Source organism: Ambystoma mexicanum, chromosome 8 (genome assembly GCF_040938575.1).
Source record: "Ambystoma mexicanum isolate Mex_15411 chromosome 8, UKY_AmexF1_1, whole genome shotgun sequence".
NCBI classification, from domain to species: Eukaryota; Metazoa; Chordata; class Amphibia; order Caudata; family Ambystomatidae; genus Ambystoma; species Ambystoma mexicanum.
The window spans coordinates 1,379,183,734-1,379,204,915 of record NC_090929.1 but is presented as its reverse complement, the minus strand read 5'-3'; the positions used below and the strand labels follow the sequence as shown (position 1 = coordinate 1,379,204,915).

General features: G+C 46.9%; 1 protein-coding gene across 1 annotated transcript in view; it reads right to left on the bottom strand.

Annotated features, from left to right (window-relative positions):
- The window catches only part of DHX32 (DEAH-box helicase 32 (putative)), an 864,748-nt gene that overhangs the window by 725,597 nt on the left and 117,969 nt on the right, over positions 1-21,182 (bottom strand). The window lies entirely within an intron of this gene.

The following is a 21,182-nucleotide window of genomic DNA, read 5'->3' as shown; positions in this document are numbered from 1 at the left end:
GTAGGGAATATCCTTTCTAAGATCTAACAAGAGACTAGTTGGGTTTTCTATTACACCTTTTTGTCTCATTAGGCTAACAGGTGAACAAGAGAAGATCATTCTTTTGAAATTGGTGCTCCAGAGAAACCCACCTCCAATCAAGCCTCATCCACTGCCATGTGCCATGTCTTGGTGTTTTTAGAGAGCTTCAAGTCAATGGGCCTCATTCCAAGTTTGGGGGTATTCCGGTGGTAAATCCAGTGGCATACTGACACACAGAATTACTGGTACTGCCACTTGGTCTGGCAGAATTACCACTGGATTACAAGTGGTGGTATGGCAGTATTAATCCACATTTATGGAGTGCATAGGACACCATGGGGATTTCAGTGTAATTACCGCCAGTGGAAATTCTCCAGCATTTTGCTCGAGGATTTTCCTCCGCCTCACCTCTAAAGTTGTAGTATGTCATTGCAGAAATGCAGTGGTTATAAAGCTACCACTGCATTACTGCTGTTTGTTCCCGCACCACTGTACTTATAATGAGGCCCAATGTCAGGAAGAAGTGTCTTTTTTCAAACTTTCAATTTTTTGTTTACTTTTCAATTCTCATTGTGCACACTGGGAATCCTATATGAATATTCGTTATTGTGTATTCAATCTCTAAATAATTGTGCTAAAATGAGAAAAAAAGTATTTGTAAATCATGATCTGTACAGTTGTCAAGCTTGGAAGAGACATACATACAAATACTGCTTCGCTTTCTGTGAAAGATACAATCAGAAAAAGCATTGGTGGAGCCACAGAAGAGTGAGGGTTACCAGCATTACATACTTAAACTCACCTCTGAGCTCTGTGTATATGAAAGAGGTGTGGCCTACGCAGCACCGCTCACGTCTGGTAGAGTTTGACTGGTAACCAAGCTCTGGGGCTGAGACCTACATGTGTTCCTGGACTCTGTTGTTGCCGCTTGCCAGAGCAGTGTCTTTTAAGTGTAAGCCCCAGAGCAAGAGGAGGTCAAAGCGAGGTGGCTGTGAAAAGGGTATTTTCTAAAAACGATGTGTTTGTATGACTACATGCATCTATGCATGTTTTGAATGTAATGTGTGTGTGCAAAGTAGTTTGAATGACTGTGCGTGAGTCTCTGTGTATGTGTATGTGAATGCATGGTGTGTGTGTGAGTGCCTAAGTGTTTGTATGTGCAAGTGCAACACGTGCATCCTTGTGTGCATTTGGTGGGGGACAGTAAGCTTGCATCGGCAGCATGAATATTCCTTTTTAAGTGGCAGTGCTGGCATATATTGTGGGTACCACCATGAAAGTGTTTTATAGGGGCAAACTGCAAAATATGTGTACGTACATAGCCAGCATAACCAATTGTTGTAATTGGACATGTTGCATATATTGTAGACAAAGGCATCATGTACATCTACTATACAGCGGCAGTGTTGCCATCAATTGTGGACACCATCATGAAAGTATTAAGTGGTCTACAGGCCATGATGCAATATATTTTAGACAGAGGCAACATGAACATACAGAGCGCGTGGGGACCACAGCAGTGGTGACGGTGCGCAGTAGAAATACCTTTAACATTAACATTTAATATATGTTGTACAGTGAAAGTGCTGGCATATATTGTAGGAACCATCATGAAAGTGCTTTACAGTGGCAATAATGGCATGCATGTGGAAATAGAATGTACACACAAGTGCTTTACAGGGCCATGCTGACATATATTTTGGACATGAGCATCATGCCTTCTACTTTGCGCTGGCAGTGCTGGCATATATTGTAGGTACCATCACAAATGATAATACTGGCATTTAGTTAGGAACAGGCATCATGAAAAGGTGTTTTGCATTGAAATCCTGGTTCATATGTTGTGGGCACAATGAAAGTATTTTCCAGCGGGAATGTGATATTTTAGGCACAGGCATAATGTAAATGTTTCATAATGCTCCAGTGTACTGTTGGTGACCTGGCATGGCACCCACTTATTGAATTATTTTTCATGTGTTACCCCAGAAAACTCATTGTAGGGTTTATGGCATTTTATCCAGTTTTTCCTCAAACATTGTGCTGTGAAATTCACAAATTAGCCCATATTACAAAATATTCTATTGAGGTGGAACACCCCTCAAAACATCCTGAATTGGTTTGAGCTTCCTCGCTGTACTCAGCTGCTCACACTAATTAAGGGAATACAGAAACACCACCATTCCGCCAATAAAAGAAAAACTCCAGGCACCGCTGACCTTGAACCATTTATTATGGAGGTGGCCCCTCAGGATTTCTCCACCCCAGGCACCAAAAGTTGCCTCTGCCATTGGCACAATGGATATGCGTGAGAGGGCATTCTGGAGATTTGCGAAGGTAACCTCTTAGCGGTGTTTCAGTCAGAGCTGCTTGAGAAGTACTTGTGTTTTCTTTGATTTTCATGTTTTCATTTTGCAGTGGCATGTTATGCGCCACCCCTAACTGCAACCCATTCAGCTGACGCATGGTGTCCTTGACGGAGATTAATCATGGATTTTCTCCTTTATATGATTCACGGCCGCCTGGCTGAATTTGTTTAAGGTTCACTGTATATATCCATTAGGTACAGAGCGTGATAAGGCAATTGGTATGTAAAGGCTCCGTCCCCTGTCACCACAGCACACTCTGTAAGCAGGCTTGCAGTCGGTGGCTGCAACCTAATAATAGTTCACCTTGGACACCTGTGAACAATTATTCAATACATGAGTTTTCATTTATTCAGCACATCCGCCATGTGGTGATATGTCTTAAAGCACGAATCTTAAGGTGCATGTCTCCTATTTGCAAAGTTTGTAATGTTTGCCATCACCCCTATATACACATTTAAACTGCACAATGCCCGTGGTGTACTCAATCTGTCCGATTTAGGTGATTGCTTATTTGGAATGTCTTCCATAAGTCTGGCACAGGACCTCTTGATTTGCAAAACACACACACACATGTTATGATAAACACTGCCTAAGGCGTGAGGTCTAGCTTTGTTATAAGGGCAAATGTTTGTTTATTGATGGGTGACTTTTGATTGCATGAATGGTGACTGAGGGGGGTGGGCATGTGGGTGTAGGCTCATCAGCAGAATGGGTTGGCGAATGGATGAATGTGTGAGTGAGAGGACCTGGGAGTGGGTAGATGAAAAGTTGCATAGAGTTGTGAGTGGCAGAAGATAAAGGCTGGGTGGGTATATGAGTGGAGAACGAGTTTAAATGAATTGGGTCGGTAGATGAGAGGGTGGATTGATATGTGGGTGAAAGGATGGAGGAGTGAGTAGAGGATTGGGTGGGTGACTGGATGATTGGGTATATAGGTGGATGGAAGCATAAGAGGGTGGATGGATGGATGGATGAGGGGCTGATTGGATAACTGGATGCATGGATGTGTGGGTGCCCGATAGAGCTAGCAGATGAGTGACCGAGAAATTGAAGTGAGCAAGTACGTTGATGTAAAAGTGGTTGGAGGGACTGGTGGGCAAACGAGTGGCTAAGTGGCTGGCTCGGTAGAAGAGGGATGGATGGTAGAGTAAGTGGAAGGATTCATCGGTGTGTGTCCGGGTGTGTGTGGATAGGTGGATTTGTAGATGGGTGAGTAGGTTGATGGGTGAAAGTGTGGGTGGACATGTAGGTGGTTGAGTTGGGGATGGCGTCGTGCACCTGGTCATCATGGTGGCTCACAGTGCCAGGGTTGGTCTGGTAGCAATGTGCATCAGATACACAGGCGTGGGCGTCGGGTTGTAGAAGCTGCCAATGCCATCCGGCTTGCTAATTCACAGCATGCAGAACTGGCATTTCCGGCAGCTGGCTTTACATTGGTGACTTGGATTTGGCTTTTGACATGGCAAATATGTATTTTGTATTTGTATTTTTTTATTTGTAAAGCGCACCAAGCCCTTAGGCATCTGGGTGCATTTCTTAAGTTACAAAGTTACATAACTACATTACAAACTTTCTTATATATACAATAATCAATAATTGCATAGTACAGAAGAATTTTCAATAGGCAGTTGAACAAGAGTATTAGGCATTGAGCAGATCTACATTCAACATATGTACAAAATACAGAGTGGATTCCGCATGTGATGGGCATAGGCGTCATGGTGGGTGAGCTATTGTGCTTGCGTTAGTAGCCAGATTTTGACTTTGATTCTAAAGGAGTGATAGGATGGTTCAGATCTGAGTGAGATAGGTAATGTATTCCACAATTTAGCGCAACTATGAAACTGTGCATCTTTCCAATCTGCCTGCTGCTTAGACACAAAAATGGAATTCTAGGAGCCTGCACCATATTTGGGCGGCATCCTCAGGCTTGTTGCAGGCGACACCCACAATTTGCTTCTCAAAATAGACACTGACAGAGTCAAGGAAGTCGCAATGACAATTCTCTTGCAAATGAATGAATATGGCTGACAACACTAAATATTCAGAAGCCTGCCTCTAATTAACGAAATTAATGCCCTGTGTAGTAAATTAGTGATGGGTTGATAAGAAAATACTCCCACTTGCAGTATGCGCCGGCACATTAGAATGTTTTATAAATGGTGGTATAGAGTATTAGAAGACACCTGACAGTGGTACCCACTGAATAACAAGAAAAGGAGTAGAAATCATATAAGTATGCTATCCTATTGCAGGGGTATTAAGTTCTTCTCCATATCACTCAGTTCGACTTCATTGTCGTAACTAAAGTGTTTTGGTCCTGAGGTAGGCATTGTAAATAGTTGCTTAAATGCTGAAACATATATCACCAATAAGCCCCGTAATATGAACTGGGGAATGTTAATGTCGGCCATGGCATCCATCTGACCATGAGAGTTACCTTGTTTTTTAATTTTTTTCATTTAATGCTTTAGTACTTATTCAATTTAGGAACCGTTTGAGAAGTTCCACTCGGGTTTGCTTCCCATTTTCATTTCTAGCTTTGGATATTAGGTGGTGCTAAAGCACCACTCATAAGCCAAAATGATTCCATTGGATTTGTGGGATATATTTACCCACTCAGCAGTACTCTCATCCATAACCCAGCTGCATTTCAGCAGAAGCAGAAAAATGGCTGTGCTGGCTCCTGTGAGCATCATTGCCTCACACCAAAACTGCATTTTGCAGCAACAGAAAGATGGCTGCACCACCTTGCCAAGCACATATTTGGTGGGATCAAACAAGGGGGCACACTGAAAAAGCCTGCCTGTGTTTTCTTACATGTATCAAAGAAGGGGAGTGAAAAAGCAGCACTGCTTTGCTGCAAGCCCAAAGTTCACATTGAAAAAGGGAAATATTTATATTTTAAAATGATGCCGCTCTGATGATCTTTTTCCTCTGTTACTCATCACAATACTTTTATTAATGAGACCTTGCCATGCTTATCCACAGTCACATTATGCTCCAGCAGACAAAAGCAGTATTCCTGAATGACAGGCTGGTGTTCAGATAGGAAGACATCAAAAGAAGCTGTACTTCAGCTACATGGGAAACACTTTACTTTTTGGCTACAAAATATCAAGGATCAATGCGTCAAAAAGGCCCTGGCTTTCTGGGCCTATGTCATATTGACATATGGCCTATGTCAATTTCAGTGCATCTGTGTTTTAACCCATTGCTGCATACCAGAAGCTAACTATGGCTACAAAACAATGTGAGAATTCAGATGGAAGAGAAATATCGAATATGCAAGGAAAATGTAGTCACCACACGTTTAAAATGTACTTTTGCAAACTGAGAAAAAGACTTGTTTAAAAGTGTATGTTGGATAAGTCCCTGCCCTTATCTAGCAATGTGACGGGGTTTTGTGCTGGGAAACATACATGGGAGGTGTTATTCAACAGGCTTGTTTTGATTCAGGACAAAATCAAAGGAATTAAACTACATTGGTTGGATTTTGCAAGCTCCAAAACATGTTTTTCCTGCTGGCTAAGCTAAGGCTTACACCAAAAGGGAACCACCATAAACTTCCAGGACACTTGGCTGATAATTACTAGGTTGGAAAACTTTGACTGACCAAGACAAATAAAGTTCACATACTCATCAGACTTTCGTCTGGGCTGAGGACTCTTGCAATAGAAATTCTGGGACACAAGTATGTGAAAAAGAAAATCACACCTCCCCGTGACTTCTACAAGAAGTTTCAAAGAAAAACTCGAGGACAACCCTGGATTTAGGGGGGAAGCCTGGAAAGGCATGACCATATTTGGAGGACAATGCTGACCATCTGGTTTAAACAGCTATTTTATTATGAAACTTTTCAGACTTTTATCTTTGCAACCGGAATGTAAAACGTTAAGAGCTTTAATGTAATTTTATGGGTTTTAATTTAAGACATTGTAGCTTTCACTGCCATATTGGGAACAGAAATGGCAGAGAATTCGGTATTCCAAGGAAAGTATACCTGATTCCACTGCGAATTTCATTGCTGACATGCCTAATGATAATCCACACACAGGTGTAAAATTATAGAATTTTAGGCCGAATATTTCACACTAAAAATGAACAAAAATTATTAGAAGGGCGCAACAATGTGTTACAGACTGCAGAGTTGGACTGGCATGTACTGCATAAAATATGTAACCTGCTTATGTAATTTGTTAAGATGCCACAATTGTACAAACGTGCCATTTATGTCAAAAATTGATTTTAGCTACAGTAACTTTGGGAGGTTCTGGCCATTGTAAAACTCACATCATAAATCTGACATCATGCCCTTGAAACCCAACCAGCTGAGAGCAAGGCGTCAAGCATTACCCCTGACCAATCCAGTTGTTTAGAGGCGTGCTCAGCTAAGTCTGCCCCACCCTGTAGTTCTATGATGTCACCATGCTTTATATAAAGGGTGGTTGACAGGACTCTAGAGACGCATGCTTTCCTGAATTTCCTGCGCCTGCGTTCCTGATCTTCCACATTCATCCTGCCTGATTCCAGATCGCACTGCAAAGCCAAAGCACAGTAGATTCCAGATCCCCTGCAAGGTCAAAGCATTGCTGATCCTTCCACAGCCAGGCCTCAAACCAGAAATCCCACTAACAAAAGAGAAACGCTGTGGTATTCTTTTGGGGAATATCCTGAAACCAGACAGGCTTTTTGCCCACTAACTGCATGCCCGCTGCAACAATGCCATCCAGCTGTCCTTGTTATCCGGTGACCAGACCTTTGCCCAGCTGTCTTTAGCCAGGAGAGTCCGCTATCCGGTGGCCAGAATCTTTTGAGACCAGAACCCTGACTGTTCCAAAATCCCAAAACTGAAGCGTGGAATGTGAGTATTTCCCCATCCCAGAGAAACACATAATCTCCCCATCTTGACCCTTTTGTCTTTATTTCACTCTCTAAGCAATCCTACCCATACCCTGGTAACTTGTTAAAACTGTTAAAATTCTCTGTGCACCTCGTCCTTGACTTTGTAAGTGCTAGCGCCATCTCTGTATTAATTCTGTCTTGTGTAGATCATAAGCCCTTAGTCATATTTTGAGTAATCAAACTAATTTCCACATAAAGTTGAACGCTGGGGTGACAAGGTTGACGTCACAAATAAACCCTGGATCTTACAGTGTCCCTCTTTAACAATATAGTCTTAATAATCTAGTTTAAGTGAAACCTGTCCTGTTTCTAGGCTGATTTTCTCTCTTCCACAGCTTTATTTTACCTAAAGCAAACCGTCTTCTATCTTGCAAATCTCATCCAGTTCTGTAGCTAGAGACCTCATTTCACCTCCATATTGTCCATGTGATATACATCTACCCCCCAGCCCAAAAACTGCATTCCAATTCAATGTTTTTCACCTGTTAATTTTTTTTTAAAAAACAGGTTTTTGCATTTAAAACTGCAAACCAGAAAAAATACAACTTTTCCATTTGTGAATTCAGCTGCACTAGGTTTTCAATTTCAATCTGTTTGCTGTGTGGTTTTGTGATACCTTGCCTGATGGTTGTTAGTGAGATAACATCCCTAATACTGTGATAAAACATATGTATATCATTATTTAACACACAAATAATTAATTATTTTACAAAATACGAGTGTCATTTTAGGCCTTATTTTTTGAGGGAAGGTCAGATTTTGATTCTGTTTACTGCCTCTTATCCCTCACTAACTGCTGCTTCTTTCTATCCACTCAGAATTCGATTATTTGTGGGTTGAGGGAACATTGCAGGGGGAAACCTTGGATTGGGTGCTATCTATCCTAATTCAAAAAGTGCTCCTTTTCACTTGTGCTTTGGATATGTTCTACTAGAAGGTTAACCAAGTGCATTGCTTTCATTTCCATTGTCATTATCACCCCATTGATGATTGCTGCCCAATATTAAAATATGTGAATTTTAAAATAAATAAATATTGTATTTTCACCAACCGGCCTGGTTCATTGTGACCCAGGGTATTTGTAAAAGGGGGTGTGAGACAGGTCGTGTATCGGCTCAATTTGAATTAATTGAAATTAAAGTAAAATCATTCCTATTGAGCACCACATCCCAGGCTAAGACCAAGTGGCCTGGTCCAGTGTGCGACGCCCGATTGGAATCCTTAACAGAGTACAGATAAGAGGGAGATGGGCTATGAGGAGAACCATACAGTGTGTGGGTGTTTGGTTATTTACCCACTCAATGACTGCCTATGACAATGCTAAGCCATATGGCCATTACCACCCACTTCCTCCTCCTCTACTCCCAAAGCACATCTTTTTGGGATCTTTTTGAGCTAGATTTATAGATCAGTAACATCAAACTTTGTACTGTAAATGGCTGCAAGTGTTATTTCAATGCAGCCTGCCGAAATAGAATGGCTTAAATGGAGCTCTAAATGCAGTACTGCTATAATAGAAATGCCTTAAATCCATTGTGACTTTAGCCACTTGATTTATAAGCATAATACATATCGCTGTACTGAATTCCTCTTAAAACAAGATCTGGCAAAGTATATGGCCATGTGCTCACATTATTTTGTAGCTACTACTATTAATGGCCAGTCAGTACCATTTTCTAGCAATGCCTAGCAAATGCCTATCCTATGCCTACACAAAAGCCAAAACTGTGGGTATTGCCACTGCTTGTTTCCGTTGTTTTTTATTTTTTTGTTTTGATGATGTTTCGATTATCAAATGTTCATATTTTGTAATCTTTATTTTATCTTGTGAGTTTTTTATGCAATGTGTGTCTTTGTGTGTGACTGCGAATACAAGTAATTGTTCAAAGGTAATTTTATTTAAACAGAATATATATGTTTTAAAAATGTTTCATTTATTTATTGTTACCATCCTTGTGAATTTCCTGTACTAAATGATGTGTGTGCGTTAGTACTAGCAGAAACATGGCCTTTGTATGTGTACATATGCAGGCATGGCCAGTGCATTTCAGTAATTAACCAGAAAATACGATGGCGGGGGAAGGGCTGCATATCCTTCACGGATGAACAACCCTTCGCCAGCAGGCCCTCTCTGCTGGAGTCTGCTACGCCCAATAATCTAGTGTTCACTAAGGTTGAGGCTAGTTCCATCACCAGGACTAAGCTGCACACCCGTTTTATGCTCCAATGCCTTAGAGCCAAGATCATCCCAAAGGGTCTTTCCGTAAAGTATATCTCAAGGGTCATACGTGTCAGTCCTATATAATTGGCTACTCGTCACTGTACCCTTGAACACTGACATATTTGTTGATCCATATTGTGCCTCTGTTAGAGTGTTTTTAGAATGTAATTAATTTTGTAATAATGCTATTATATAGATGAGTATATTTATGCATTTAATTATTGGCTTGAATAGCCACTAAATGTCTCTAATATCAACAGTCAGATATGAAGTGGTGAGCTTTAGAAAACTCCTGAATTTAGTACATTGGCATCTGTTCATCACATCCGTAGGTTACAGATGAATTTGCTGTGACCACAATCAGCCTAAACCTTAACTGAGCTGAACTGAAATATCCTTGCATATGCTTCACCTGTGAGGTGAAGATCAAAATGAGTGGATTTCCAAGATCAAATGTCACCTTGTAATACGCCGGTTTTGTCCAATGGCAGTAGTCTCTTGCAATACCACAAGTTGTATTTTCAGCCCAAGCTATAGAAGGGAGGGTGCCAAAACTGACAGTATTTTCACAAATAACATCGTTTCTAGAGTTGCCTCCAAGGTTGTAATGAGGTCCTCAATGTGGTGAATAAACCATCAACCTGGGACACATAGAATGTCATGTCTCTGAGAGAGGGTATTTCACCTTTAAAAACAACAATTTTTATCTTCACACCATGGGCGGGTTTGAAAATTGTACAAAATCAGCATACGTTTATGAAGTTATTTGCCAGTGCAGGACGCTAGTACAAGCGTTTGCCCACAGTAGAGGGAACAAAGCATTTTTAAGAGGACAATCTAAGGGGGCGAAATAATTGGCATTTACAATGCCCACCCACTCACAATCTTTCTGTGTAATGCATACAATTTATTGTACAGTACTCACAATGGGATAAAACATTTCAAAACTCCATCCGAGACCTGAACAAATTAAACTCTCCCGGAGCACTCTGCAGCTGGAGAAGTTGGAGGCGGTCTTCCTTTTTCTGTCTAAATGTTTTTTATTTATCAACCTTCAGTCTAAATGTTAACCTGACCTAAATTGTAGTAATTACTTGAACCCATCCTGAGCCGAGAAAGGGAGGGTGGCGCATCTGCATATTATAATCCCCCAAGTTCTCCTCATGCCATGCTCTCATCAAAGAAGACATGGGGTCATTACAGATTTTGTATACTTCCTGGTGCTCACAAGTGTGTCGAGAGTTGTGTTTCCCACCACAGACTCTGGTCCACATAAGAGCCCAGACGTGTTGGAATGTCCATTTCAGACAATGTGAGGCCCTACATAGCTATAGCAATGGCACATGTGTGCTACCTATATTGCATAGTAGGTATTCCTACCAAACACCCAGATAGTCCCACCACGTCACGAATTCCCACCAATGTGGAGTGTGCTGGTGGTGCTGCAGATTACCACCTTTCTCAGAGAGATCTCACTTGACAGTGCCTGGAAATGTGATGCATAAACTAGCTAAAAGATGGCAATAACTGGTAAATGGTGTGAGCACATGATGGAAATTATTGGCAAATGCCTATCCAAACTACATAGGAAAGTACTTAGCAAAAGAGTAGTGCTGGCAGACACTGTCTGCCAGTGTACAGACAGGGTGTGGGAGAGTGGTGAATTGGATAGAGAATAAACAAAACACCACTGAAACATGTTTTCACAGAGGTTCAGGAGATGAACAAAATCTATATGTGTGTGAGTCGATCCGGTGTAAACCATCTGTAAATCGTCTAATCGAATGTATTCTGGGGCCTTCAGGTGCAAACCATGGGACATCTGAGGCTAAATGTAGCAAGGATGGGATATCTCAAGTGGTGCAATGTCCGCTTTGCAGCTTCTACCATTAAATACACTTGTGGCGTTTGTAGTTGGAGACTTTGGATAATTGTATAAATGTATATATATAATCACCGCAGATGTGAACTTCCTTCATAGTGACTCAGGAGATGTTTTTAAACTCATATGTAACCAACTGATCTAGAAGAATTCCACCAAATGTCCTGCATAAAATTCATTTAGCAAGAACACATTGTTATGATGTTTGTCTGGTGGAGAACCATTCTTTACTGTGTTAGGGCAGTCAGATCACTTATTTCCTGTTATCTAACTATGCATGCTCTGAAACAAGTGTAGATGGTGACATTATTGAAAAATGCTGCATTGTCAAATAAACCAACCACGAGAATGCGTTGCGTGTGCATTCATTGTTCCAAAATAATTCCCTGAAATGAATATGATCCTAGCAAGGATGTGCCAAACCCAACTGACACTAATTAGTGACAGATTGCACATCATGCTGGTCCCTTTTCTACATTTTAGCTCAGGGTAATCAAAATCCAATGCTAATATTTTGAAAGTACGAGATCTGCCAAGTTCAAGCAACTAACATTATTAGGCAAATCAGTACCAGTGGCTGTGCAAGACTTTTCAATCACCTAGTTCATTTGTCAATCGTCACCTTACAAGGAGCAAATATGCTGTCGATCTCATATTTACTAAACAATTATAGAACATAAATGTAACAGGGCCCTTTGTATTTTTGTATTTTTATTAAAGTGTGATTTCGTTTACAAAAATGTTTCACACAGACATACAAAATTAAATGATCACATTCATAGAAATGCATGTACATTACAAATTCAAAGAAGGGACAGTCATTTTTTTTCCATAGATACGTGTAATACAGTTTTAAAGTCAGGAATATTCCATTTAAAAATGTTGCTGTTTGTTTATATTTAACAACCTAATGATCAATGTATATTTGACCAGGTTGATTCTATGTAAAAATCGATCAATGCAATTGCTACAGACACTTCATTTCCTGATATCAAGCGGTGCCAGAAACTCTCAGAGGGTAATTCATAGAATTTCGCACAAAAGTGGCGCACGCGGCAGGCGCACAGTGTGCGCGTGCGAATGTCTGCGCCAGCCGCGTGTGCTAAAATCGATTTCCGCGCACAGCGGATTCATGGATTTTAGCCTCCAAAACCAGCCGTGGCACAGAGTGGCGCAGCGACCCTGCAGCAGCACCAGTTACGCCCCAAGAACGCCCTCGCGCAAGGAAAAGCCATCAAAATTCCCAATTCAGCGCAAAGGGCTGTGCTAACGCTGGACCAGTTTACAGGGCTGCCAAACAGCAAACGCCAAGCGGGGAACGTGTATTACTGGGTTGCACGTGAAGTTTCACACGCGAAAGGGCCTGTGCGAGTGGGGTACGTGTATTACTGGGGTTCGCGGGAAGTTTCACACGCGATTCCAGCAGGGTACGTGTATTACAGGGTTCGCGGGAAGTTTCACACGTGAAAGATCCTGTGCGAGTGGGGTACGTGTATTCCGGGGGTGCGCGGGAAGTTTCACACACGATTGGCCTGGGTATGTGTATTTCAGGGGGCCGTGGGAAGTTTCACACGTGATTGGCCTGGGTATGTGTATTTCAGGGGTGCGCGGGAGGTTTCACACGTGATTGGCCTGGGTACGTGTATTTCAGGGGTGCGCGGGAAGTTTCACACGCGATTGGCCTGGGTACGTGTATTTCAGGGGTGCGCGGGAAGTTTCACACGCGATTGGGCTGGTTACGTGTATTTCAGGGGTGTGCGGGAAGTTTCACATGCGAATGGGCTGGTTACGTGTATTTCAGGGGTGCGCGGGAAGTTTCGCACGCGATTGGGCTGGTTACGTGTATTTCAGGGGTGCACGGGAAGTTTCACACGCGATTGGGCTGGTTACGTGTATTTCAGGGGTGCGCAGGAAGTTTCACACGCGATTGGCCTGGGTACGTGTATTTCAGGGGTGCGCGGGAATTTCCACACACGATTGGGCTGGTTACGTGTATTTCAGGAGTGCGCGGGAACTTTCACACACGATTGGCCTGTGTACGTGTATTTCAGGGGTATGCGGGAATTTCCACACGCGATTGTCCTGGGTACGTGTATTTCAGGGGTGCACGGGAAGTTCCACACGCGATTGGCCTGGGTACGTGTATTTCAGGGGTGCGCGGGAAGTTTCACACGCGATTGGGCTGGTTATGTGTATTTCAGGGGTGCGCAGGAAGTTTCACACGCGATTGGCCTGGGTACGTGTATTTCAGGGGTGCACGGGAAGTTTCACACGCGATTGGGCTTTGTACGTGTATTTCAGGGGTGCGTAGGGAGTCCTACACGTGAATTGGCAGTGTGGGTCCTCCCAGGTGTCCCCTCTACCCCCTCCACGGCCCCTGCAGGCAGCCCACACCACAGGGGACTACCTTGCACCCCTGGTCATTTCCCGCAGGCAGCCGATCCACCATGGGCATGCCCCCCAGCCAAGCCACATGTCACATTGCAATATGATCACCAACTCATGTCTCCCAGCACCCCCCAGCAGTGCAGGGCACCTGCCAGCAGGCCCCCACTCATGTCCCACTCATGTCCTCTTGCACCCCCACCCCCCAGCAGTGCAGGGCACCTGCCAGCAGGCCCACACTCATGTCCCACACATGTCCCCCAGCACCCCCACCCCCCAGCAGTCAGGAGCACCTGCCAACAGGCCCCCACACATGTCCCCCAGCACCCCCACCCCCCAGCAGTCAGGGGCACCTGCCAGCAGACCCCCACTCATGTCCCACTCATGTCCCCTTGCGCCCCCACCCCCCAGCAGTGCAGGGCACCTGCCAGCAGGCCCACACTCATGTCCCACACATGTCCCCCAGCACCCCCACCCCCCAGCAGTGCAGGGCACCTGCCAGCAGGCCCACACTCATGTCCCACACATGTCCCCCAGCACCCCCACCCCCCAGCAGTCAGGAGCACCTGCCAACAGGCCCCCACACATGTCCCCCAGCACCCCCACCCCCCAGCAGTCAGGGGCACCTGCCAGCAGGCCCCCACTCATGTCCCACTCATGTCCCCTTGCACCCCCACCCCCCAGTAGTACAGGGCCCCTGCCCGCAGGCCCCCACACATGTCCTCCAGTACCCCCACCCCCCAGCAGTCAGGGGCACCTGCCAGCAGGCCCCCACTCATGTCCCACTCATGTCCCCTTGCACCCTCACCCCCCAGCAGTGCAGGGCACCTGCCAGCAGGCCCCCACTCATGTTCCACTCATGTGTGTCCCCTTGCACCCCCACCCCCCAGCAGTGCAGGGCACCTGGCAGCAGGCCCCCACTCATGTCCCACACATGTCCCTCAGCACCCCCACCCCCCAGCAGTCAGGGGCACCTGCCAGCAGGCCCCCACTCATGTCCCCTTGCACCCCCATCCCCCAGCAGTGCGGTGCACCTGCCAGCAGGCCCCCACACATGTCCCCAGGCACCCCACCCCCCAGCAGTCAGGGGCACCTGCCAGCAGGCCCCCACTCATGTCTCACTCATGTCCCCTTGCACCCCCACCCCCCAGCAGTCAGGGGCACCTGCCAGCAGGCCCCCACTCATGTCCCACCCATGTCCCCTTGAACCCCCACCCCCCAGCAGTGCAGGGCACCTGCCAGCAGGCCCCCACTCATGTCCCACTCATGTTCCCTTGCACACCCACCCCCCAGCAGTGTGTGGCACCTGCCAGCTGGCCCCCACACATGTCCCCCAGAACCCCCACCCCCCAGCAGTCAGGGGCACCTGCCAGCAGGCCCCCACTCATGTCCCACACATGCCCCCCAGCACCCCCACCCCCAGCAGTCAGGGGCACCTGCCAGCAGGCCCCCACTCATGTCCCACACATGTCCTCCAGCACCCCCACCCCCCAGCAGTCAGAGGCACCTGCCAGCAGGACCCCACTCATGTCCCACTCATGTCCCCTTGCACCCCCACCCCCCAGCAGTCAGGGCACCTGCCAGCAGGCCCCCACTCATGTCCCACTCATGTCCCCTTGCACCCCCACCCCCCAGCAGTGCAGGGCACCTGCCAGCAGGCCCCCACTCATGTCCCCCTGCCCCAGGTCATGACGATCCTCAATCATGGCCCTTATGGCCAGCCTCCCCAGCCCAAAGACCCAACCAAGTATTGAATCCACCCACATAGAGAAGGCAATTACATGATACAACCCCAATGGCAAGTATGAAAATGAACACATGTCCGTCACACACACACAATGGTTGCAAGTGAATGTGAAAACCCATATCATGACATGCATGAAACCAATGAGATAATACCACACATCAAAGTATGAAGAAAAAAATGAATTAAACGCAACATGAATGGAATTAAAATCAAACAAACAACAATGGGAATAAAAAAGAAAAGCTGCATCTCCGTAAAATAATGAAAAACAAGAAATCATAATCCAAAGGCAAGGTGTCCAAAGTCACAGTCTAACAAAGCAAATCCAAGGGAAAAACAAAAGTGAAAACCATTGCTCCATGGGGAAATCCCAAAAATAGAGATGAATCCAATAGTGAACTATATACAGATGAACAATCCAGGGTCCATGATCCCAACTGAAGAAATGAAACCTATCAAAAATACTACCTAATGAAAAACTATATACAGAAACGTGGTGCATTGTCCAAGCGCAACCAAAATAAAGAAAAAACCAAACGAAACCTAACACTATCTAACTATTTACAACGGCAGCGGGCTAGTCCGACGGCTCACTTTTGGATGGCCCGGGCCAGGGCATCATCGAACTCCTGCTCAATGTCCTGGAGGCGGTCCTCTTCCATGGCCCCGAGGGTTCGCAGGGACGACGACATGTTCTCCTCCAACTCCCTGCGAATTGCCTCGAGGCACTCGGCCCGCCTCAGGGCCCTCCGCATGGAGTTCTCCGCCCTGACCATCGTGAGCCGTGCCTCTTCTGCCCGCTGCCGCTCCGCATCTATGGCATGGCCTAGCCGCTGCCACATGGAAGACACTTCCCGTCCTGGGTCCTCCTGCCCTCTGGCCGATGCCTGCCCCTCCGATGATGAAGGCCCCGAGCCATCATGGCTCCCACCTTGTTGCTGCTGCTGCTGTGCCTCTGCACGTGCCCTGGCTCTTGCTGCCTGCACATCCTCCTCCAGCTGGGGTGCAGTTGTTGAGGCGGCCACCCCTGCTGGATGTCCGACTCCCGACTGTGGCAGGGATGTGGCTCCACCAGCCTGGCCGCAGGGTCAGAGGCAGCTTCACAGGGCACCCAGGTGACACATGGGTGGGAAGATGGCACGGAGTACGACTAGCGCATAGGGGGTTCAGTTGAGGAGGGGGTCGGAACAAGGTCCAGCAAACGGAGGAATCCGGCCCTGGTGACCTGTCCCAGTAGGTCGACGTGGTCAACGAGCCATTCGAGACGATATGCAGTCTCCCCATGAAAAGACTGCATTTCGCCTCGCATGGCCCGTTGACGCAACGCCACACCACCCAGGACAGGCTCAACCCGGTCCTGAATAGCCACGTCCGTAGGCAGAGAAAGGCCAGTTGTCGTAAGCTCATCCAGTGCCTGAAAACAGGTCTGGACGTAGGTATCCCTGCTGGTGCAGGATGATGCAGTCACAGGATCGGGGACAGGATTACACACAGGCACCTCTGCGGCGGCCTGTGCTGCCTCCTGTCCCTGCCCCTTCACTGCACCACTAGCACCAGTGGAATCCCCACCTCCAGACCCCGTCTCTGTCCCTTGCACGGCCTCTTCCTCCACCAAAGCCCCCACCAACCTGGATGACTCTGTGCCATCTTCCTCCGTCGGGCCCTGTGGGGTCTTGGCTGCCTCTTCTGCTGCCGAGGAGTCCAACTCCGACCTCCGCCTCTTGGACCGCCCCTCGGCAGCTGCGACATGGGACGCGGCACCGGACTCCTCACTCCCTGACGAGATGACAACCTGGGAGGGGAGCCGGGCCTTGCGTCTCTGGCTGGCGGTGCGATCCCTGCCGCTGTGCTCCACAGTACCCTCTCCGTCCTCTTCATCAGTCGACGCTGCAGACAGTGAGAGATAGGACACAGGCATCAGGGCACTGTACAATGGACTCATACACACATGACAGTTGCACACGAGTGTCATTGTCAAACTTCAGACATGGCATCACAATCCCCAACACACATGACAGAAATGCTGAGCATCCTGGACAGAGGTAAAACAGGATTGTTAATCCTCTTGGACCTCTCGGCGACTTTTGATTTGTTAGATCACAGAAAGCTCCAAGAGGCCCTAGGCGCAGCTGGAAACTGCAATAGATTGGGTATCATCATTTCTAGAAGACAGGAATTCAAAAATCAATTGGGCAGGTCATTCCACCTCACCCAAACCTGTAGATTGTGGCGTCCCTCAGGGAGCCAGCTTCTCTCCCTTGCTCTTCAATTTATACATCCGTTGCCTCTGTAAACTTCTATCCCAGCTTGGAATCTTTTTCACCATACACAGCTCATTCCAGAGTTGAGTGGAAACCATTCCTTAGACAACGAGAAGTTATTGGTTATTTACAACACCATTGAAAACTGGATGATAACACACTGGATGTGTCTTAATAGCTCCAAAACAGAACTTATGACCTTTGGAAGCGCTAAAGCCTTAAACAATCTTGGCTCGGACTATTCCACCTTCACTATAAAAGACTCCACCATTAAGGTATCAAATAAGGTCAAAACCTTAGGTATTTATTTACAATCTTCCCTAGGTGCAGAAGCCCAAACCGCTTATTTAAAGCGAAATTGTCAATATTACCAAAGGCTTCTCTGGCAGAACAGACCATTTCTAAACATCAAGAATAGTGCCACGATAGGGAGAGCTACCATTCTGTCTCGCTTGTGTTATGGGAACGCGTTAATGCTTGGCGCCAGCAACAACTGCCTGAAACAATGCCAGATTATCCAGAATAATGCTATCAGGTCCATCACTAACAAATCTAAGCATGAACACATCACCAAGGACAGAAATGATCTCCATTGGTTGGCAGTGAAGGAACGGATCCTGTTCAAATCACTGACCCTAACCCACCGATGTCTCTATGGCACGGCACCAGCATACCTCAGGAAAAAATTCAGCTGGTATGAGCCGAGCCGTAGTTTGAGATCCGCCAAACAAGGACTGATCAATCCCAGCCTTCCAGGTAAAGCCACTGGTCTCGGTCGAGCTTTTCCGAGCCTGGCGACTTCCCACTGGAACAAACTGCCTTGCAGCCTTAGACTGGAAAGCAACTTCCAACTCTTTAGGAAGCAATTGAAGACCTTTCTCTTCAAATAATTAGGCAACTACTACATTGCATCATGTTGCCATCTTTCTGCTCCTCTTCTCTCTACTCTCTTTTTGTGTCGTCCCGTTAATCTTCGTCCTTGTGTCTTTTTTCGCGCCCTGATTCTTGTGAGCTTCGGCGTGTTATAAATAAATAAATTAAATAAAATAAATTAAATTAAATGTCATTTCAAATCACACACATGAGCTATTCCACAGCCATATCGCAACAGCCAGCACCATCCATACACATACAACAGCATGAGCAGGCAAAGGTGAGCCAGACATCACATGAGTCACAGGGAGTGCACTAGAAATGCACACACGCCACCACACTTACATGCATGTGTACACCTCCACCAAGTGTCGCAGTGATGAGATAGGCATCCATGTCACATCTGGCAATCAGTCTTCTACATATCAGTCTCACATGCATCCATGTTGCATGACAGTTGCACACTTGTCAGATACACATACATGCACATGTACACAGTGCAGATACATGCAGCTGGAACCAACATCCATGTGTGGCACCACAACCTTGACAACTGACATACACAGTCATTCAAACATGTGTGCTCACACATCTGCATTTGGCCTGCATGCTTACCCACAAATACACCATCCATGTGTCTCACACATGAAAGGACTCGCATGTGTCAGCCTCACGACCCTGTACATACACATCCATACATGGCCCTACAAAACCACATGTGCAACCTGCACACTACTGGCACACCACCACATGCACAGCTTCCAATCAGTATGCATGTACACTTACCGCTCGACTCCAGACAGGTGTGCCTCTCAAGGACCTGGACGTGAAGCACTGGGCATACGCGTTCCAGGACCCTCATTTGGTCTTCCGACAGGTGGCCCCGGCGCCCCTTAGCATCCGCTGCCTTCAAGAGGCGCAAGGCCTTGTTGAGGGTCCTGGACCAGCGCTTCTTGACATGATGGAATTCACGGACTGCCACCCCCTCCGCGTTGAAAGCAGTCACAATGGCCCTCATTACGACCCTGGCGGAAAGTGACTGACCGGACCGCCACAGCGTAAATAGCGTTTCCGCCATTGCAAGAAGGAGCAAAGTGCGGCCCATTCCGACCCATCGGGCACGAGCACCACGGCATGGCGGAAGTGCAAAGTCCGCGATGGCGGAAATGACCCCAAAACGGCCCACACCGCCGCCGTACGGCGCCCTAGGTGCAATACCGCCACCCATCACAGCGGACACCGCAGTGTGCGCCTACCGTAAAGTACGGTGACCGGAAATATACGGAAACGGAAGTTAAAACACGGGCTCGGAACGGGAAACAACCCGCCGTACACCTATAAAACCACTAAAACCACACAACCACTAAAATCACCACCCTGAGACACAACCCAACCCGTCATCCACCCTAGCGAAACCAAGAAAAATGGGAAAAGTAGCGAAGAAAGCGTGCGACCGCAAGCGGCAGGTCCACTTCTCCCGTGAGGAACTCACCGTGCTAACAGAGACCCTCCAGGAGAATGCTGCCGTCGTCTTCTGCACGCAAATGACCAGGACGGCACTTGCAAACAAGAAGGCCATATGGGCTCTGGTGGCACAGCGGGTAAGTGCGGTGGGGACCGCACCCCGCACCCCACAGCAATGCCGTAAGCGATGGGACGACCTGCGGATACGCGTCCGCAGCATACTCTCTGCCAACCGCAACATTGCCACAGCCACCGGGGGAGGGTCGGAATCACCAATCAAGCTGACCCCCTGGGAAGAAATCTGTGCCTCCACCATCGGAATGGAGAGCATAGAGGGAGTCGGAGGGATGGAGAAAGGAGTGCAGACATCCGAAGAATCAGGTAGGTGGGCCTAATGAAACAATGCCAAAACCACAAAGTCCATCCATGTGAAGCACCATGTGTCCCCATAGTGCAACAGAAACACATGTCCAGGAGAACGTCCACACACATTGGCCTGATAGCGCACGTTAAAACCCACAATAAATACATAAATAATTAAAAACCCCTAAAACACGCACTACACGTGCAGCAGGCACACCCTAACTGCAGGCTGCCAAACAACTGCACCCTCACTCCACACACAAATGGAAGCACCTCCAAGGCCCCGACCCAAATCACCCTCAGGTACCACCCCAATGCATGTGATACAATGCCATTCCAATTCCCACAGACCCATTAATAACGCTCGCCCTCCTTTACTCCACCACAGGGTCCGATCCAAACGACGAGCTGCAGTACACCCATACCAGCACACCTGCAAAGAGGGCCAAGACCAACGGCCAAAGACCCTCCACCTCAGCTGCACGCATCAAGACACAGCAGCAGCACAAATCAGGTGGCAGCACACAGGAGGGAACATCAACAGGCACCCCAGCAGCCAGCATGCCCACAACACCACCACCACAGGTCCCCCCAACGGATGCCACAGAAGGCACTGCCTCCGGTGGCAGCAGCACCATAGGTGACACCCCATTGATGGCAGCATGCTCCGACACAGAAGACGGGGATGTCGAAG